Below are 6,746 nucleotides of genomic sequence, written 5' to 3' on the forward strand. Positions count from 1 at the left end.
TATAGATTTACATAGCCACTATTAAATTTTATTTTTTAAAGGTATTTGTTAAAAAAGCACTATTAAAATCACAATCTAATAACATTTTAGTTTAAAATACACGTAATTTATGACAAAGATTCTTAAACCATATTATGATAATTACACATTAAAAGCTATAAAATATTATGTTTTGTAACTTTTCGCAGTTGTTACATTTATATTATGCAGCAATAACACAACAAAATATTTATGTATCTTTAGAATTCGAAGTTTTCCCAGACATTTTGGATAATTTATATCAACTTCCTTCTCTTTAAGCATCTTCTCTAACAATAGAAATTTGTGTCAATACACAAACCAATGTTCGCACTAGTTTATGTGTGCTTTATCTCTTAACTTGTCAATCTCTCGACAATGTACCAAGGTTTTAGTTGAACTGGTAAAAGTTAAATACTCCAAAACCCCTGACATGAAGCAAATTATCACCATGTATGAAAGTAAGAACAAAGTCAGATAAAGGTTTAAATAAACCTCTTATTTAAAAAGAAGTTAAAATAGTATAAACATGTTCATATGCTAAGAAAATCAACTATAGCACTTGGTGATGCAATTAAACAGGAACAGTTGAATTCAAACTAAAAATGTGGAATAGTAGTCAAAGATACAGAATTTAATTTCAATCTAAACTGACTGAGTAATTTTATTGCTGTAACAAATTAAAATGTTGGCAGTGATAACACAAAGACAAATAATTACAAATTACGCCGGACAACAAATTTGAACTTTTTATCTGTATCCTTTTTATAAAATGAATTTTTATACGGAAATTGTGGTGATAAATCTGAAATTCAGAAGTTAGTTTCGTTTTTTATTAATACTTTAAATACATTTTCAAACATATATTATTTAAAAAAAAATAGTTGGAAGTGCTTTTCGAACACTGAATATGTCTTCATTTTGCTACTTGATGCACTACATCTGGAGCACCTGTAACAAGTATCCGACAATAATCAGGAAGCATGAAAGGGTTTCATTTTCCCTGATATCTTTTCTCCATCTCTGCAGTGTCCTGCTGCAAGAACTCACCATGTTCATCACTAACCGCACTGCAGTTATCTGGGTAAAAATCTACATGGGAATCAAGAAAATGTATTTTCAAAGGCATGTTGCAACCTAGTTTCTTATACAATAACAAGAGTTCCTTCACAAGTTCAGTGTAGTTTTCAGACCTCTTGTTTCCTAGGAAGTTAGTAGCTACTTGTCGAAAATTTATCCAAATATTCTTCTTGTCACCTGTTAAGATATTTTCAAAATGTTCTTCTTTGAAGAGATTTTGGATTTGTGGCCCAACAAAAATGCCTTCCTTCATTTTTGCTTAGCTTAGCCAAAGAACGTCTATGTAAAGAAGGAAAGGTTCCATAGACATAATGTAAACCAGTTTGCTATTATGCCGCTGGAAAGAGGAGGGAAAATTCAGAAAGGGATTTGGTTATGGAACCTGCCAGCGAGAATCTCCCCCTCTTCGACGTGCGCAGGAAATTGAGGAACACGTGTTAAGAAGAAACATTCTTTGACTTTCCCTGATAATTTAGACTCAGATTTTCACACTTTTTTTTTTGCTCAAAATAACTAATCCATTAATTAATTTACTTGCGCGAAAATTTTTTTTATTTTCCTTTAAAGTTTAAAGAAATTTGAAACAATATCCGTTTTATGGACTCTGGATAAACATTACCTTCGAACTTCGACCCTGATGGTTTGGCGACAGATATTTCGCACATGCGCAGCCGTTTCCCTCTACGTTGGAAAGGAGCAACTCCTGCTATGGAGAAGTTTTCCTTCTTAACAATACGTATTCATTGGCTTAGCCTATCAAAATTCCCTCAAAGATATTGAAATGCCAAGCAATTTTTATCTATCACTTCATTAGCCCTAATTTTATATGCAGTGGTGGTAGTAATATCTTTGTGATGCCCACATGTGCAATGGGGTAAGACTATCAATGTGACGTGTGTACGTTCCATTTTCCTGGTTCCAAGGACTGTCTAGTAGGCCAGTCTTTCTTTTTTAAATGATCTGCCCTTGCTCAACTATTCCATCCACACAAAAAACAGCAAAATTTTGTGTATCCTTGCTGCATCCCCAGTAAAAGAGCAACTACTTTTAAATTTGCACACACTTGCCATTCATAGTGCTCGCATTTGATGCACTTTAGGAGATTCTTCAAATTTTTATACGATTCCTTCATATGAACAGTGTGGACAAGAGGTATCGATGGTAAATTGTGTCCAATATGTAGCAGAACATACCTAAACAGTTCCGCCACATTTTTTGGCAAGTCTAGATCTGTCACTAGAGATAGTCACTCATGTAAGGCTCCAGTGCAGTGGTTGCCAAACTTACGAAACTTCCGAGCTACGATACTGCATACTGTTTTTTAATCCTACTGTGAGCTACCAACTTTTAAAAAAAAAAAGTTATATAAACTTACATTTGTAGTAAATATGAAATCAATTTTAATTAAACTCTAACAAAAACTGATATTGAATTGTACATAAGAAAGAAACTGAAGTGTAGTTAGTAATAAGTAACAAATGTAATATATTTTTATCAGACTTATTAACCTTTATGAGAAGGATGGAACTCTTTTTTTGCCATCAAGTTTTTAATGTTGGGAGAGTAGGTAGTGGCTGCCATTCGAATACAGCTGTTCACAGTGCTGAATACAGTGTTCATCAGGGAGTCTGTTTCTGCATTATTTTTAATAAATGTCACACTGAGAAAAGACATTTAGCAGATATTTCACACAGAACATTGCCTTTCCTTTGAAACAAACCTGGACCAAAACTGGATACTTTTCTTTAGGAACAAGAGGACAGGCAATTTGACAAACTGTACAACAATTGAAATCCTTTTGACATTGCCTTTCCTTTGAAACAAACCTGGACCAAAATTGGATACTTTTATCTAGGAACAAGAGGACAGGCAGTTTCACAAACTGTACAACAATTGAAATCCTTTTGAAATCTTGGCAGCATTTGTAAACTTCGCAAATCTGAAATATTTTCAACGTATTGTTTGCTGTTTTAAGGAGATATTGAAGACCTTTTCTTTTCAAGGATTTGCTTTAAATAGGCAATATATTTGCATTCACCTTGGATGATATTTTTATCCCACAGTTCCAACTTTTTGGAGCATGAAGCTACATCTGAAATTGTTCTGCCAATACCTTTATTATTACCTTTAAGCTGCAAGTTAAATATTAACTTTTCAGTGATGTCTGCGAGAAAAACAAAATTCTGTAGCTAATCTTCTAGTTCACTAAAGAATTCGCCTTGGTCTTTCAAAAATTCTACTAAGGCAGGAAGCAACCCTTGAAAGTGCCGTAAAAGACTGCCTCCTCTCAATCAACTAACTTCCATATGAAACAATAGATTACCATACTGGCAATATAGTTCATCAGTCAGTGCTCTGAACTGCATGTGTTTTATGACTGTTTTCATTACATCATACTTAAAAACTTTCCACACAGTGACTCATGGTATATTGCTCAATGGTAAGATAGAAATTTCGGAAAGCTGCTGTCTTTATGACACAAGGATATGAATCCCTTCTCTTTGCCTGCCATCACAGGAGCTCCGTAAGTTGCTAAGCCCACAAACTTTTTTATAGGAATATTTTCAGGGTTGATAATACCTTTAACAGCTAAAATATATCCTGTTCTGTAGTGCGTCCTATTAAAGGATTAATATTTACCAGCTCCTCTCTTATTTCCGAAATTGTCAAAAACCATTCTTGCAAAAAAGGCCAACTGAGCTGTATCAACTATAGCAGTCGAGTTGCAGCAAAAAGAGGTGCAGCGGTCAGTCAGTTTTAAGTTGCGAGTAACATCAGAACTCATAACCTTCTCATTACTGTATTTTCAGAAAGCTATACAGATTTAATAGCAGACATTATCTCGGTTTTATTTTTGAAACTATCAAATAATGCATCTGCAACTTCTAAAAATGCAGTTTTGATTATTTCAGTCTTCCTATTGTTTCTTATTCTGTACAATAATATTTGAAACTTGGAATAATGCCTTAGTTGCTCCTTTATTAATGTTTAATGGTTTTTAAAATGTTTAATGTAGAGCATTTAGATTTTAGTTGCCTTACCTTTTCTTCTTTTAGAACAAAATTCAGTGGCAAATCCTTTTCAATCTCTGTGTGAACGATTTTGAAGTGACATTCCCATTCTTCCTAACTGATACACTTGCATAGCACAGTAAACACCCACATTTATCCTTGACCTGGGTAAAGAAGTAATCGGTTTCCCATTCTGAATGAAAGTGATAAGTTTTTTTATTTGAACATGCCATCAATTGAACAGACCTGGCTTAGTAACAATGCGTAAATCAAACTATCCAAAATAGCAAATGTCTCATATGCACACAAAAAACATAACGTGCACAACTGCACGCGTATACAATTAACTATGAGATGAGGCTGACAATGGCAGTTGAACAGAAACAAGAAGCAGTTGTTATGTGCCCCATGTTGTCAGTGTCAGCTCAAAGCAGGAATCAAGGTTATCCAACCACAGCATTAAAGCGATCTATTGGAAATGTCCCCGCAAGCTACTAAAAATATCCCTGCTCACGACAGAAGGTTTGGCGATCTCTGCTCTAGTGAAACACTGGGTGCATAATCAGGATTCACTAAAGGATTTGCCTTGGTCTTGATTAAAGACATTGATAGCATATTTATAACATGACAAACTTCAGTACTTTTTTCCCCAATTCCGGGGCACAGGTATAGGTTTCCAGCGGTTTAAGAATTCATATTTCATAAGTGTGCAGATAAGTGCTAGTACATAGATCTTCGTGAACTAATAAACAATTTTAACAATTATTTTTCTGTTCAACATATCATAATTAATATGTATAGTCAAAAGTCTTTAATCCGGACCTCAAAGCTACAAACTTTCTGCGCATGCTCATATGCGTGTACGCATGCGCGTTTAATCTATAACTGACGGTATAAGCTAAGCTAAAATTATCTAATTATCTATTTCAGTCACGTTATTTCAGATTGCGTTGTTCCTTAATCTTCAAATTGGATCTTTATTTGGCTTATAATTCCTTACTAAATGTAGTGTTTCATCTCGATGTACTCCGATATGATTTAAATCAATTTCCTTGTCATTATAAATATCACGAATACGCATAAAATAGTTTTCTGGTTGCAATTTTCTAATTTCTGACGAGTCCGGATTAAAGACTTTTGACTGTATTAGTTATTTTTATCTCTGAAATTTTTGCTATTGACCAGTGTTATCAGTGCTGGCAGGAACTAATGCAAAATGCAAGCGGAAGCCAGAAATACACATACTGTCTTACAATTCAAAAAACTCAGTTTAAAAAAATAACTGATTTGTATTCTGTTTAGGAAACAAAAAGGGGAAGTTACAATAAAGGCAGAAATTAATTTTAAAAAATGGTTAATTTACATAATAAGTGTACATAACTTAGAAAAATAATTTTCTTTATCTTTATGTATTCAGTTTCGTTTCATTTTAGAATTTTTGGATTCAATTAAAGATTTCTGTTATTCTAAAAATTAAATGCAGTCAAAAAATACAGATAAAGCTAGTAATATTAACATTCAGAATAAATATGAAATGATATATGGTAAGGGCCAAATTTTTGGAATTTAGCGACAAACAGAGCAACAAAATCTAAAATGGGAAAACTTTAGAATTTAGGACAGGTACTGGGAGCAGAATTTAGTATCCACAGAAACTGCATCAGTTGGGAAATTGCCCTGTGTATGAGGCATTGAGACATAAGATGAATCTTTTAAATTGAGAGTTTTCAATTTTTTATAAACAGAAAAATTCCTTTCTATAAATGCCCATCCACATGATAAGATTAGAAGCATTTTTGATATTTTCCATGCTTGTGGCTAGTGAAAAATAGAGAAAATAAACATGTTAAGAAAAAGGACTACTAGTATCAGAAGTAAAACATTCAAATAGTTTTGTCATCGGTCTTCCATAATTTCTAAAAAAAAAAAAAAAAAAAAAAAAAAAAAGGAGAGAGAGAGAGAGTGAGAAATTCATCACAAACTTTCTGTAAAATGCATCCATTACGTGTTAATATCATGAAGACATTTTTCATTTTGTCATACTTTTCAGGAATCTTCTAGAATAGTGGATTTAGAAAACTTGCCATCAAATCCTTCTAAACTTTTCAAGTTGCAATGTCTAAAATCCTAAAGAAAAATTACCCATATCAATTCTGTAACAGCAAAAAGCCAGATATATTTATTTGGGTGGGAAGGGTAAAATTAATTTTACAGAGAAAAATGGATGCAAATTCTTAATATTCCGACAATTACATAGAAAAAACGCTTTTATGAAAAATTATTTTTATTAATTATATAGATATTTTGAATTTGCTAAGAATTACTTTGTAAAATGTGCTTCATAGCATTTATTCTTAGCACAATTATATAATATTTTGAATCTTAATAAACAAGTAACCAAAATGGAAAGTAATGTCACTTTGTATAATATAACAGTGAAGAATAAAAATGTTTTATTTTAATGTTATTTCTTAAATATAATTACAATATATGATTTAATTCTAGTATACAGTACAGGTGGGATTTGGCAACAACATGAGCAGTAAACGAATCATTTTGTGTTGGTGACAATTTTTAAAATCGCACCAAGGCGGCACTGTATACTAGGATTTACACAATATATTATCACTATTTTAA

The sequence above is a fragment of the Stegodyphus dumicola genome, chromosome 8 (assembly GCF_044657685.1).
Source record: "Stegodyphus dumicola isolate Sdum_Otavi_A_Nest chromosome 8, ASM4465768v1".
NCBI lineage: Eukaryota > Metazoa > Arthropoda > Arachnida > Araneae > Eresidae > Stegodyphus > Stegodyphus dumicola.